The 14,164-nt window shown below is 46.0% G+C and overlaps 1 protein-coding gene across 7 annotated transcripts in view; it reads left to right on the forward strand.

Annotated features, from left to right (window-relative positions):
* Positions 1–532: 532 nt before the first annotated feature.
* Positions 533–14,164, forward strand: part of tmem198b (transmembrane protein 198b) — a 112,052-nt gene continuing 98,420 nt past the window's right edge. For 5 of the 7 annotated variants that reach the window (XM_063051390.1, XM_063051393.1, XM_063051388.1 and 2 more), the window contains exon 1: positions 863–1,069. The gene's annotated coding sequence lies outside the window, so the exon portion shown is untranslated. Of the gene's footprint in view, positions 808–862; positions 1,070–6,089; positions 6,228–14,164 lie in introns of those variants that run through there. The other 2 variants (XM_063051391.1, XM_063051389.1) reach the window with 2 other exon arrangements.

The raw sequence follows: 14,164 nt of genomic DNA on the forward strand, positions 1-14,164 counted from the left end.
AGACCCTTCATCAGGACCAACTGAAAGAAGAGATAGTAAGAGATTTGAAAGTGGGAGGGATCTATCTCTTCTTTCAGTTAGTCCTGACGAAGGGTCTCGGCCCGAAACGTCAACTGTACCTCTTCCTAGAGATGCTGCCTGGCCTGCTGTGTTCACCAGCATTTTTTACGTGTGTTGCTTGAATTTCCAGCATCTGCAGATTTCCTTGTATCTGAATTGTTAATCCGAATCCGGTGCAGGATTGAAAAAAAACACTGAGATAAAGAACACGAGAAATTTAAAAAAAACACAATAAATATAAATACATAATATAGTTTCTATACATCGGTGCATGTTGATTGGTTCTGTAGATGGGGATCTGGCGTGTAAACAGAGCGGCACGGAAATGGTTAATGACTTGTGTCTCCCAGCGTGTCTGTTGTGGAGTGATCCATTTAAACAGAGAGAGAGAGAGAGAGAGAAAGAAAGCAAGGTTCAGAGGATTGCATAATGCACAGGGCGGTAAACTGTGAAATAATAGGTCGTGTTTTCTCTACAAGTGAAGGGTTCCCTGGTTCCCGGTCCTTTCCACCCCACCTTCCTCCCTGGAAGCCCCTTTCCCAGAGCGTGTGGGGGGTGGGGGGGAGAAGCAGAGGGTATGTGAGGGGTTAAGATTAGGACGGGGCTGTCCCTCTCCACCTCTCCGCCTGCCGGCTAGTTGGTAGGCTCTGTCAGTGAGGTAATGTCCCAACACTTAGTGGAGCCGGGAGCCGGGAGGCGGGGTGTTTATTGTGGTTGCTGCCATGGAGGTTCTGAGCTGAGGTGGAGGTGAGCCCTGAAGGGAGGGGAGGTAGGGTGGGAGGAACAGTCGGGAGGGCTTGTACCCAGCTGCCGCTGGGGGGTGGGGGACTGCTCCAGTCTCTGTGTGTGTGTGAGAGAGGGAGAGAGACCAGGGTCTGGTGGGCTAGGGATACAGGAACTCTCGCCGCGTCGGGAGGCTCGGAACAACTTGCCCCCTGGATGCAAGCAAAACAATAGAGACGGTTAAAGACTCAGAGGCGACGGGAACGGGCCGCTCTCTCAACCCGAGGTGGGTACCCTTCCTTCTGTCTTCAAAGCAATGCACGGGGGGCGGGGGTGCGATGTCTTTCTCTGAATGGAAGGCTCGGGGCTCGACTGTCTATTTCTGTTCTGGGGCTGGGTGGGTGCTGCTGGTCGAACTGTGACTCCCTCCCACGCTTGCCTGGGTCCCGAGGTGCTGACGAGGGGTGGAATGCGGGTCCGGTTGCGATTCGGGACGGTCCCGGTGGCGGTTCGGTGTCCTTTGTCTACGGCCGGTGTTGTGAAAGGAGGGGTGGGGGGGAGGAGGGGAGGGTGGCCGGGGATGGGGGAGTTCTCCAGTGAAGTCTGCAGCGGGGTGGGGGGGGGGTGGAAGGTGGGGATTAGGGAGGAGACGGGAAATACAGACAAAGAGGGCTATGGGGTGAGAGGCAGATTCCCCCCTAACCCCAGGGGCCGAGCACACCACGGCTGTCAGCTCTGCTGGGATGTGTATTGAGTAACGCCACCCTGCTCAGAGAAAGTGTGTAGGAGAGGAAGCGGGGGAGAGGTGTAAGATAAGGGTTGGTGGGGGAGAGGAGGTATAGGAGGACAGAACTGCGAGGTGGGGATAGTGAGGAGCAAGCGGTGTAGGAGAGGGAGAAAAGGGTATAGGAGAAGGAGAGAGAGAGAGACGGTTGGGGGATTCAGGGAGGGAGAGGTACAGGAGAGGAGGGTAAGGAAGAGAGAATGAGAAAGTAAAGGATTGAAAGAGGGAGGGAAGAGAGGAGGAGGGGAAGGAGGAAGTTGGATGAGAGACAGGAATGAGAGGGGGATGTTGGAGAGGGTGAGAAGAGGGAGTTGGATGGCGAGAAAGGAAAGGAAGTGAAGAAGAGATGGTGTATTGTGGAAGAAGGGAAAGAGGAAAAGAGAGAATAAGGGAGGAAAGAAAAGGGAGGGGTATAAGAGGAATGGATGAAGCTGGGGAGAGGGGAGAGAGGCAGAGCAATATTGAGGAGAGGGGAAGAGAATGAAGGGAGATTAAAATAATCAAGAAGCTGAAAGTGTGGGAAAGAGATTAAAACAACAGGAAAGGTACTGGAAAGAATGTGTGTGTGAGAAAAGGGTTTACGACAACAGGGGTATCTGAAATGGGGATTGGGAGGAGAGAGAGAGGGGGGAATACCCTGTTGTGGAATACCCTGTCATTCCTTGGTGCTGAGCTGTCTGTTACTTGGATGTGTTATTCCCTGAGTTACGTGGCTGAGGCTGGGTTCGAACAAGCTCCATCCCACGACCTCCTGTGAACCGCGTGCTCCCACTCACCCAGCGGTATCTGTCTGCTGGTTCTTTCTCCCTCTGTGAGAGACTTCCTGTCACTGGACTGTTGGGAGGGCATCGCTGATGTTCCCACAGCAAAACACACAAAATGCTGGAGGAGCTCAGCGGCATCTATGGAAATGGGGTAAAAACAGCTGATGTTCCAGGTTGAAACTCTTCGTCAGGACTGGAAAGGCAGGGGGAAGAATCCAGAATAAGAAGGTGGAGAGAGCAGAAGGAGTACAAGCTGAAAGGTGATGGGTGAAGTCAGGTGGGTGGGTGGGGGAATGACGAAAGAATCTCGGAGGTAATAGGTGGGAAAGATAAGGGGCTGAGGAAAAACTGATTTTCCTGGTTTTGGTCTGGTTCCTTGACTCCAGGAAGGTTGGGAGATGGTGTTGGACTGAGAGACTAGGACATTCTGAATGGAAAGCCAGAGTAACTAGTTCAGCCTGTTGTCCTTGGCTTATTATTGTCACGTCAAAAGGCACATAGAGAAACTTGTCATGCATACTGTTCCACTGCTGCCTGGCAGGAGTTTGTACATTCTCCCCGTGACTGCGTGGGTTTCCTCTGGGTGCTCCGGTTTCCTCCCACACTCCAAAGATCTACTGGTTGGTCGGTTAGTTGCTCATTGTAATTTGTCCCATGATTAGGCTCAGATTGAATTGGGGGATTGTTAAGCAGTGTGGCTCAAAGGGTCAGAAGGCCTACCCATGCTGTATGTCAAAAAATAAATACACATAAATACCTCCTGTACCTAATCAAGTGGGCACTGAGTGTATGTTCCTGGTCTTCTGCTGTAGCCCAATCCTCTTCAAGGTTCAATGTGTTGTGCATCCAGAGATGCTCTTCTGCACACCACTGTTCTAACACGTAGCTATTTGAGTTATTGTCGCACTCCTGCCAGCTTGAACCAGTCTGGCCATTCTCCTCTGATATCCCTCGTGAAGAAGGCGTGTTCACCCACAGAACTGCCACTCACTAGATGTTTTTTTTTGTTTTTCTCACCATTCTCTGTAGAGATTGTTGTGTGTGAAAATCCCAGGAAATCAACAGTTTCTGGGATACTCAAATCACCTCAACTGGCACCAACAATCATTTCACGGTCAAAGTCACTTGGATCACATTTCTTCCCCATTCTGCTGTTTGGTCTGAACAACAACTGAACTTCATGTCTGCATGGTTTTACGTATTGAGTTGTTGCACATGATTGGCTGATTAGATTTTCACATTATCTAACAGGTGTACTAATAAAATGGCTCTAGATCAATTCATTACAGAGTACATTGAGGTAGTACAAGAACAATCAGGAACAGAGCACGGAAAATGCAGTGCAGGTATGCACTCACTCTTTAAGAAGGGAAGGAGGCAAAAGAAAGAAAGTGAAGACAGTAAGCCTGACTTCAGTGGTTGGCAAGAATCCATCATTAAGGATGAAGTTTTGGGGTACTTGGCGGTACGTTATAAAATAGCATGAAGTCGGCATGGTTTCCTTGTAGGAAAATCTTGCCTGATAAATGTATTGGATTTCTTTGAGGAAATAACAAAGGAGAGTCAGTGGATGCTGATTTACTTGGATTTTCAGAAGACCTTTGACCAGGTGCCACACTTGAGGCTGCTTGGCAAGGTGAGATCTGTACCTCCTCCCTAATAGTAGCAATGAGAAGAGGGCATGTCCTGGATGGTGAGGATTCTTAATGATGAATGCTGCCACCTTGAAATCCTCCTGCAATCCTGTGCATTGGAGACTCCATACCAGGTGCATATAATCAGTTAGAATGCTCTTTATTGTACTTCTGTGGAAATTTGTAACTGGTCTTTGGTGACGTAGCAAATCTTCTCAAACACCTACTAGAGCAGAGCTGCCAGCATGCTGCCTTTGTCAGTATGATTGAACTTTTTTTTTTGTTCGAAGTGTGGCAGCGTGTGGGCTTCTGTGTTGTTGTGAGGTACAGCATAGAGTATGGAGAGAAAAGGCCACAGAACCAACACCCAAAGGTGCTGGTTGTTTCTGTTAGCCGTGGCTGTGGGGGTTGCACTCTGGGCTGTGAGTCAGAAGGTTACTTGTTCAGGTCTGATTTTTGGAGGGCTAAGTGTCGAATGGAGTTTGGCGTGCTCTTTTCTGTCTCTACCCACTCGATTTTAAAGGGATTTTTAAAGGTTAGCTTTATTTGTCACAAGTACATTGAAACATAGTGAAATGCATTGTTTGTGTTAATCACTAACATTGTGCAAGGATGTGCTGGGGGCAGCCCGCTAGTGTCGCTACACTTTTGATACCAGTGTAGTATATCTACAACTTATTAACCCTAACCTGGACATCTTTGGAATGTGGGAGGAAACTGGATCACCCGGAGGAAAGGGGAGAATCTACAAACTCCTTACAGACAGTGGCGGGAATTGAACCCAATCTTGCAGTTGGTGCTGTGAAGGGTTAGGCTAACTGCTACACCACCATGCCTTCACCTTCAGCTGACCAAACCCTGATCTCTGCTCTCGATGTCAACCTCTCTGCCCTGATACTATTTCACACTAAATCGAAACCTACAAGGAAATGTGTTGCTTGTGTCAAATCAGATCAGCGAGGATTGTGCTGGGGGAGGCCCGCGAGTGTCAGCATGCTCCTTGCATTCCCACAATTTACTAACCATGGCCTGTACGTCTTTGGAATGTTGGAGGAAACCCACGCGGTCACGGGAAGAACGTACAAACTCCTCACAGACAATGTCTCGAGTTAAACCCCGATCTTAGAACTGGTGCTGCAGTGTTGTCGTGCTGCCTTTGCCAAGATATGGCGAAAAGCTTTTGTGCCATCCAGATAGATCATTCCATACATGAGAAATTCGAGGTAGTAAGAATGAGAACAAATACAGAATATAATATTATTCTTGCAGAGAAAATGTGGTGCAGATAGACAAATAAAATGCAAGGCCCAGAAATGGGTAGATTGGCAGATCAAGAGTTCATCTTTATTCAATAAGAGGCACATTCGAGTCTGTTAACAGTGAGGTAGAAGGCGTCCTTGGCCTTATTATCACCTGCTCCCAGGCTTTTGTAACTCCTGCTTGATTGAGGAGGAAAGAGAATGTCCGGGGTGGGAGGGATCTTTAATTTTGTTGGTTATTTTCCTGAAGCTGGCTGAAGGGTTGAGCTGTTTCTCTTCAACCGTTCAGTTCCTGAACCAACCAGCACCATCCTGGTCACTACAGTTCAGCAACATTGCACTAACACAGGCTTTACTCTCTTTTTCTAATTCTGTTTTTTCTTGTAAAGATTGTGTAAAATTTATGTTTAATATATGTGAATGCTGCTGATCTGATCCTATGAGCCTGTGATGCTGCTGCAAATTATCTTTGTTCATTGCACCCATCGATACATGGACTTGTGCATCTGACAATAAACTCCACTTTGACTTCGATAGCAAGCCTTGTGCTGTGGTCACATTAACATGTAGCTTGAACTACTGGGCTTGATGTGAACCATACTGCTTTCAGATTATGTCACTGTGGCAAAGTTTGCACAATAATCACTGGAAACGCTGAACAGGTCGGGCAGTGTCTGTAGGGAGAGAGGGAAACAATTAAGGTCTTGGGTCAAATTTTGCAAAACCACATTTGTCAGACCTGCTGAGTGTTTCCAACATTTTCTGCTTTGGTTTTAGATTTCTGGCAACTGTTTCATATTTATTTTGGCTTTTTGTTTCTCAGTCTGCTATTCCCTCGTGAATATAACTGTTTCTACTACTGCAGGAGTTTCCAGTTCGATATTTCTGTCGTCTTCTTGATGATGCACAGCTCAGTACAAAGCTCTTGACCAGCCATGGATATCAGTAGGAAGGAAGGCAAATGTAATGTTTGCATTCATTTCTAGAGGACCAGCTGGTACAGGTAAAGATGTAAAACTGAGGCATTGGTCCAGACCACACTTGTAATATTGTGAGCAATTCTGGGCTCAATATGCTGACATTGGAGAGGGTCCAGAGGAGGTTCACAAGAATGATTCCGGGAATGAAAGAGTTGATGTTTGCCAGTTCTGGGCCTGTACCTACTGGCGTTTAAAGTAATGAGGAGGATTTTGTTAAAACATAACAAATATTGAAAGACATAGATAGAGTGGACGTCAGAATCAGGTTTAGTATCATCAGCATACGTCATGAAATTAGTTATTTTGTGGCAGCAGTACATTGTAATACATAAGACTATTATATAATCACAGACAGGGGAAAATTATTGAGGTATTAGTCATGGTTTCATTGTCCATTCAGAAATCTGATGATGGATGGAAGAAGCAGTTCCTGAAACGTTGAATGTGTGTCTTCAGGTTCCAGTACCACCACCTTGATGGGAACAATGAGAAGATCTTCGTCTGGTCAGGGAGACTGAGTAGGTGATAGAGAGGAGCTATAGGCAGGCAGTCACTCCGGGGCCTCAGGAGACAGGTAAGTGGGTAACAGTCAGGAGAGGGAGGAGCAAGAAGCAGATGCCAGAGAGTACCCAGTGGCTGTTCCCCTTAACAGTAAGTACTCCTGTTTGAGTACTGTTGGGGGGAAGACAGCCTACCTGGGGGAAGAAACAGTGGTCGTGCCTCTGGCACAGAGTCTGGCCCTGTGGCTCAGAAGGCAGGGAAAGGAAGAGCACGCTGCAGTGATAGGGGACTCTATAGTCCGGGGGTCAGACAGGTGATTCTTTCCTGCGTCCACAGAAACGCAGAAGGTAGTTTGCCTCCCAGGTGCCAGGTTCCGGGATGTTTCTGATTGCATCCACGATATCCTGAAGTGGAAAAGAGAACAGCCAGAGGTCGTGGTACATATTGGTACCAATGACATGGGTAGGAAAAGGGAGGAGGTCCTGAAAACAGACTACAGGGAGTTAGGAAGGAACTGAGAAGCAGGACCTCAAAGGTAGTAATCTAAGGATTACTGCCGGTTGTACCACGTGACAGTGAGTATAGGAATAGAGTGAGGTGGAGGATAAATACATGGCTCAGAGATTGGAGCAGGGAGCAGGGATTCAGATTTCTGGATCATTGGGACCTCTTTTGGGGCAGGTGGGACCTGTACAAAAAGGATGGGTTACACTTGGCAGGGAGGTTTGCAAAGGCTATTGGGGAGAGTTTAAACTAGAATGGCTGGGGCATAGGAACTGAACTGAAGTGATGGAGGAAGAGGTGGTTGGCTCACAAATAGAGAAAGCTTGGAGATAGTGCGAGAGGGAGGATAGGCAGGTGATAGAGAAGGGATGCGCTCAGACCGATGGTTTGAAATGTGTCTATTTTAATGCAAGGAGTATTACAAACAAAGTGGATGAACTTAGAGCATTGATCAGCCCTTGGAGCTGTGATGTTGCAGACATTACAGAGACTTGGATGGTGCAAGGGCAGGAATAGCTACTTTGAGTGCCAGTCTTCAGATGTTTCAGAAAGGACAGGGAGGGAGGCAAAAGAGGTGAGGTGTTGCACTGTTGATCAGAGATAGTGTCACGGCTGCAGAAAAGGAGGAAGTCATGGAGGGATTGTCACGGAGTCTCTGTGGGTGGAAGTTAGGAACAGGAAGGGGTCAACAACTCTACTGGGTGTTTTTTATAGACCACCCAATAGTAACAGGGACATCGAGGAGCAGATAGGGAGACAGATTCTGAAAAGGTGTAATAATAACAGGGTTGTTGTTGTGGGAGATTTAGTTTCCCAAATATTGATTGGCATCTCCCTAGAGTGAGGGGTTTAGATGGGGTGGAGTTTGTTAGCTGTGTTTGGGAAGGTTTCTTTACACAATATGCAGATAAGCCTACAAGAGGAGAGGCTGTACTTAATCTGGTATTACGAAATGAAACTGGTCAGGTGTCAGATTTCTCAGTGGGAGAGCTTTCTGGAGGTAGTGATCACAATTCTATCTCCTTTACCATAGCATTGGAGAGGGATAGGAACAGACAAGTTTGGTAAATGTTTAATTGGAGTAAGGGGAAATATGAAGTTATCAGGCAGGAACTTGGAAGCATAAATTGGAAACAGATGTTCTCAGGGAAACGTACGGAAGAAATGTGGCAAATGTTCAGGGGATATTTGTGTGGGGTTCTGCGTAGGTTCCAGTGAGACAGGGAAAGGATGGTAGGGTACAAGATCCGTGGTGTACAGAGGCTGTTGTAAATCTAGTGAAGAAGAAAAGAAGAGCTTACGAAAGGTTCAAGAAGCTAGGTAATAATAGAGATCTAGAAGGTCATAAGGCTAGCAGGAAGGAGCTGAAGAATGAGATTAGGAGAGCCAGAAGGGGCCATGAGAAGGCCTTGGCGGACAGGATTAAGGAAAACCTCAAGGCATTTGAGAGACTCTGAACTTCTTACTGTGCCATGGACTGTTCTTCATCAAGTTATGGTATTGTTGCACTGTTGTAACTATATGTTATAATTATGTGGTTTTGTTAGTTTTTCATTCTTGGTCTGTCCTGTGTTTTTGTGATATCACACTGGAGGAATATTGTATCATTCCTTAATGAATGCATTACTAAATGACAATAAAAGAGGACTGCGTGTCCTCATAATCTAAGTATGTGAAGAGCAAGAGGATAAGACGTGAGAGAATAGGACCAATCAAGTGTGACAGTAGAAGAATGTGTATGGAACCGGAGGACATAGCAGAGGTAATTCATGAATACTTTGCTTCAGTATTCACTGCGGAAAAGGATCTTGACAATTATAGGGATGACCTACAGCAGACTGCAAAGCTTGAGCATATAGACATTAAGAAAGAGGATGTGCTGGAGCTTTGGTAAAGCATTAAGTTGGATAAGTCACTGGGACTGGATGGGATGTACCCCAGGCTGCCGTGGGAAGCCAGAGAGGAGATTGCTGAGCCTCTGGTAATGATCTTTGCATCATCAATGAGAACAGGAGAGGTTCTGGACGATTGGAGGGTTGCGGATGTTGTTCCATTATTCAAGAAAGGGAGTACAGATAGCTCAGGAAATTATAGACCAGTGAGTCTTACTTCAGTGGTTGGTAAGTTGATGGAGAAGATCCTGAGAGGCAGGATTTATGAACATGTGGAGAGGCATAATATGATTAGGAATAGTCAGCATGGCTTTGTCAAGGGTAGGTTGTGCCTTATGAGCCTGATTGAATTTTTTGAGGATGTGACTAAACACATTGATGAAGGTAGAGTATAGAGTATGAAGGTAGATGTAGTATATATGGATTTCAGCAAGGCATTTGATAAGGTACCCCATGCAAGGCGTATTGAGAAAGTAAGGAGGCATGGGATCCAAAGGGACATTGCTTTGTGGATCCAGAACTGGCTTGCCCACAGAAGGCAAAGAGTGGCTGCAGATGGGTCATGTTCTGCATGGAAGTCAGTGACTGTTCTGGGACCCCTACTCTTCGTGATTTTTATAAATGACCTGGATGAGGAAGAGGAGGGATGGGTTAGTAAATTTGCTGATGACACAAAGGTTGGGGGTGTTGTGGATAGTGTGGAGGGCTGTCAGAGATTACAGAGGGACATTGATAGAATGAAAAACTGGGCTGAGAAGTGGCAGATGGAGTTCAACCCAGATAAGTGTGAGGTGGTTCATTTTGGTAGGTCAATTATGATGACAGAAAATAGTATTAATGGTAAGACTCTTGGCAGTGTGGAGGATCAGGGGGACCTTGGGGTCCAAGTCCATAGGATACTCAAAGCTGCTGCGCAGGTTGACTCTGTGGTTAAGAAAGCATACGGTGCATTGGCCTTCATCAATCGTGGGATTGAGTTTAATAGCTGAGAGGTAATGTTGCAGCTATATAGGACCCAAGTCAGACCCCACTTGGAGTACTGTGCTCAGTTCTGGTCGCCTCACTACAGGAAGGATGTGGAAATCATAGAAAGGGTGCAGAGGAAATTTACAAGGATGTTGCCTGGATTGGGGAGCATGTCTTATGAGAATAGGTTGAGTGAACTCGGCCTTTTCTCCTTGGAGCGACGGAGGATGAGAGGTGACCTGATAGAGGTGTATAAGATGATGAGAGGCATTGGTCGTGTGGATAGTCAGAGGCTTTTTCCCCGGGCTGAAATGGCTAACACAAGAGGGTATAGTTTTAAGGTGCTTGGAAGTAGCTACAGAGGAGATGTCAGGGGTAAGTTTTTTACACAGAGAGTGGTGAGTGTGTGGAATGGGCTGCCGGCAACGGTGGTGGAGGCGGATATGATAGGGTCTTTTAAGAGACTCCTGGACAGGTAAATGGAACTTAGAAAAATAGAGGGCTATGTGTAAGCCTAGGTAATTTCTAAGGTAAGGACATGTTCGGCACAGCTTTGTGGGCCGAAGGGCCTGTATTGTGCTGTAGGTTTTCTATGTCGTGGATGAATGGGGTCCCTATGGACGCCGCCTTTTTTTTTTGAGGCATTTCCTTTTGAAGGTGTCCTTGATGCTGGGGAGGCTAGACCCATGATGGAGCTACAACGTTCTGCAACTTTTTCCAGTACTGTGCAGTGGCCCCTCCATAGCAGACAGTGATGCAACCAATTAGAATGCTCTTGGGTGTACATCTGTGGAAATTTGCTGGTGTCTTGGTGACGTAACAATTCCCTCCAAATTCCACTTAATATCGGCACTGTCATGCTTTCTTCTCAATATGTTGGGCCCAGGATAGATCCTCAGAGATGTTGATACCCAGGAACAATACCACCTTGGTACTCTCTACTGGTGCTGCAGTCTTTAGTCCCTGACTACTCACTGGGAGTAGAAGTATTGTTGGACTTGGAAAGGATGTTTCCTATATTGGGAGAGTTGAAGACTAGAAGACGTGGCCTCAGAATACAAGGACGTCCCTTTAGAACAGAGATGAGGAATTTCTTCAGCCAGAAGGTGGTGAATCTGTGCAGTTCATTGCCACAGACAATAGAGGCCAAGTGGTTGGATATATTTGAAGTGAAGGCTGATAGATTCCTGATGAGTAAGTGTCAAAAGCTATGGGGAGAAGGCAGGAGAATAGGATGAGGGGGGAAGGAAATCAGCCATGATTGAAAGACATAGCAGATCCAAGGAAGAACCTAGTCCTGCTCCTCTGTCTTGTGGTCTTATGTGTGCTTATGCTAAATGACTCTTTCTTCCACAGGCACTTTTTGTGAAGGTTGGGTGGATATTTAACTGAAGTAGTTAAGATTGAGAGAGGGGAAATAGTTGGAATTTCTTTCCCAAAGTATGGCTGTCAAACATAGAAGGGCAGAGGTTTAAACCGAGCGGACGGAAGTGTAAAGGGAATTTCAGGGGTTTGATTTTTACAGAGTGTTTGAAATCTGGAAGGTACTGTCAGAGGAGGTGGTAGGATTGGTTCATTACCATCACATGTGCTGAAGTACTGTGAAAAGCTTTTGTTTTTGTGCCTGACTACAGATTATTCCTTGCACAAGTACATCAAGGCAGTACAAGAGGAAAGCAGAATGTGGAATAAGGAGGCAGTGTAGGCAGACAGTAAGGTGCAGGGTCATAGCTAAGTAGATTGTGAGGTCCTATCGTACCAGGGGACCATTCAGTAGTTTTATAACAGCAGGGTAGAAGCTGTCCTTAAGCCTGGTGGTACATGCTTTCAGGCTTTTGTTATCTTGTGCCTGATGGGAGGGGGGATGAAGAGACAATGAACAGGGTGGGAGGGGTCCTTGAGTATGTTGGCTGCTTTCCCAAGGCAGCAGGAAGTGTAGACGGAGTCAATGGAGGGTAAAAATAAGAAATAATTACCATGTTTAAAAGACGTTTAGGCAGACATTAAATACGCAAATAAAGAAAGAGGTCATAATGTAGGCAAATTGGGTTACTACGGATGGATAAAAGGGCTGGCATGGATGGATTGGGCTGAAGGGCCTCTTTCTGTGCTCTCTAACTATCATGAGCTGCAGAAGGTGTCTGTCTGGTGAGATGTGAAACTGGAGCACAATCCACGGTAAAGGAAGTTCCCAGTAAAGCCGGGGACTTCTCCACTTTACACTGGCCATCACTCAGCAAATATCATTGGCTGAAAACCAACCAGGATATAGAGTAATACAAAATAAAACTAGGCCCCTTGGCCCAACTGGTCCATGTTAACCAAGATTCCTGTTGAAGCTAGTCCCATTTGCCCTCATTTTGCTCATATCCCCCTCAATCTTTCCCATTCCTGTAAGACCATAAGACGTAGGAGCAGAATTAGGCCATTCAGCTATTCAAATCTGCCCCACCATTCCATCATGGCTGACTTATTATCCCTCTCAACCCCATTCTCCTGCCTTCTTCCCATAACCTTTGACATCCTGACTACTCAAGAACATATCGACCTCCACTTTAAATATACTCAGTGACTTGGCCTCCATTGCCATCTGTGGCAATGAATTCCATAGATTTACCACCCTTTGGCTAAAGAAATTCCTCCTCATTTCTCTTCTAAATGGAGAGCCTCTATTCTGATGCTGTGCGCCGTGGTCCTAGCCTCACCCACTATAGGAAACATCCTCTTTATCCACCCTCTCTAGACCTTTTAATAGTCGATGGATTTCAATGAGATCCCATTCCCCTCATTCCTCTAAACTCCAGTGAGTACCAGCCTAGTGCTATCAAGTCCTCATCACACATTAACCCTTTCATTCCTGGAATCATTCTTCTGAACCTCCTCTAGATCCTCTCCAATGGCAGCACATCTTTTCTTAGATAAGGGGTGCAAAATTGCTCACATTACCCCACGTGTAGTCGAACTAATGCCTTGTAAAGCCTCAGCAAAACATTCTAGCTCTTGTATTCTAGTCCTCTCAAAATGAATGTTAACAATGAATTTACTTTCTGCACCAGAGACTCAGCTTGCAAGTTAACCTTTAAGGAATCCTACACAAAGACTGCCAAGTCCCTTTGCACCTCTGATTTTTGAATTTTCTCCCCATTTAGAAAATAGTCTATGCCTTTATTCCTTCTACTAAAGTGCATGACCGTACACTTCCCTACACTATATTCTATCTGCCATGTCTTTGCTCATTCTTCCAATCTGTCTCAGTCCTCCTGCAGAATCCCTACCTCTACGACGCTTCCCTTATTAGCCATAGTTATCTCATCCTCCCTTTGGAATACTTCATCTTTGCAATGTACCTGAATCACTCCAAGTGTCTTTCAAGGAAAACAGGGTGCAGAATATATACCCAGTGGCCACTGAGTGGATGTTCATGGCCTTCTGCTACAGACCAGCCACGTCAAGGTTCAACATGTGCATTCGGAGAAGCCCTTCTGCACAAGGCTGTCGTCATGGGTGTTACTGTTCTCTTCCTGTCACCTTGCTGCTCTGACCTCCCTCACTAACAAGGTCTTTTCACCCACAGGACTAAATGTGTTCTTTTTTTTTTTGCTTTTCACACCATTCCCTATAAACTCCAGAGACTGTTGTGCGTGAAAATCCCAGGAGATCCGCAGTTCTGGAGATACTCAAGCCATTGTGGCACCAACAATCATTCCACAGTCAAAGGCACTCAGATCACATTTCTTCCCCATTCTGATGTTTGGTCTGAACAACAACTGAACCTCTTGACCATGTCTGCATGCTTTTCTACATTGAGTTCCTGCCACATGATTGGCTGATTAGATATTTGCATTTACAAGCAGGTGTACCTAATAAAGTGTTCACTGAGTGTATACTTTAAGGGCAGTTGGGTGAAAAGAATATAGTATTAGTTACAGAGAAAGTGTAGTACAGGCAAGTAAAGTGCAAAGGTCACAAAGACAAAGATTCCCATCTAAGCTCATCCCGTATGAGCAAAACTTGAGCAAGTCTCTCTCACTGTTCATATTCACTTGTACCTTTTCAAGTGTTTTTTAAATGTTATTAATGTACCTGACATAACCACC

This window comes from Mobula hypostoma, chromosome 6 (assembly GCF_963921235.1).
Source record: "Mobula hypostoma chromosome 6, sMobHyp1.1, whole genome shotgun sequence".
In the NCBI taxonomy this organism is placed as follows: Eukaryota; Metazoa; Chordata; class Chondrichthyes; order Myliobatiformes; family Myliobatidae; genus Mobula; species Mobula hypostoma.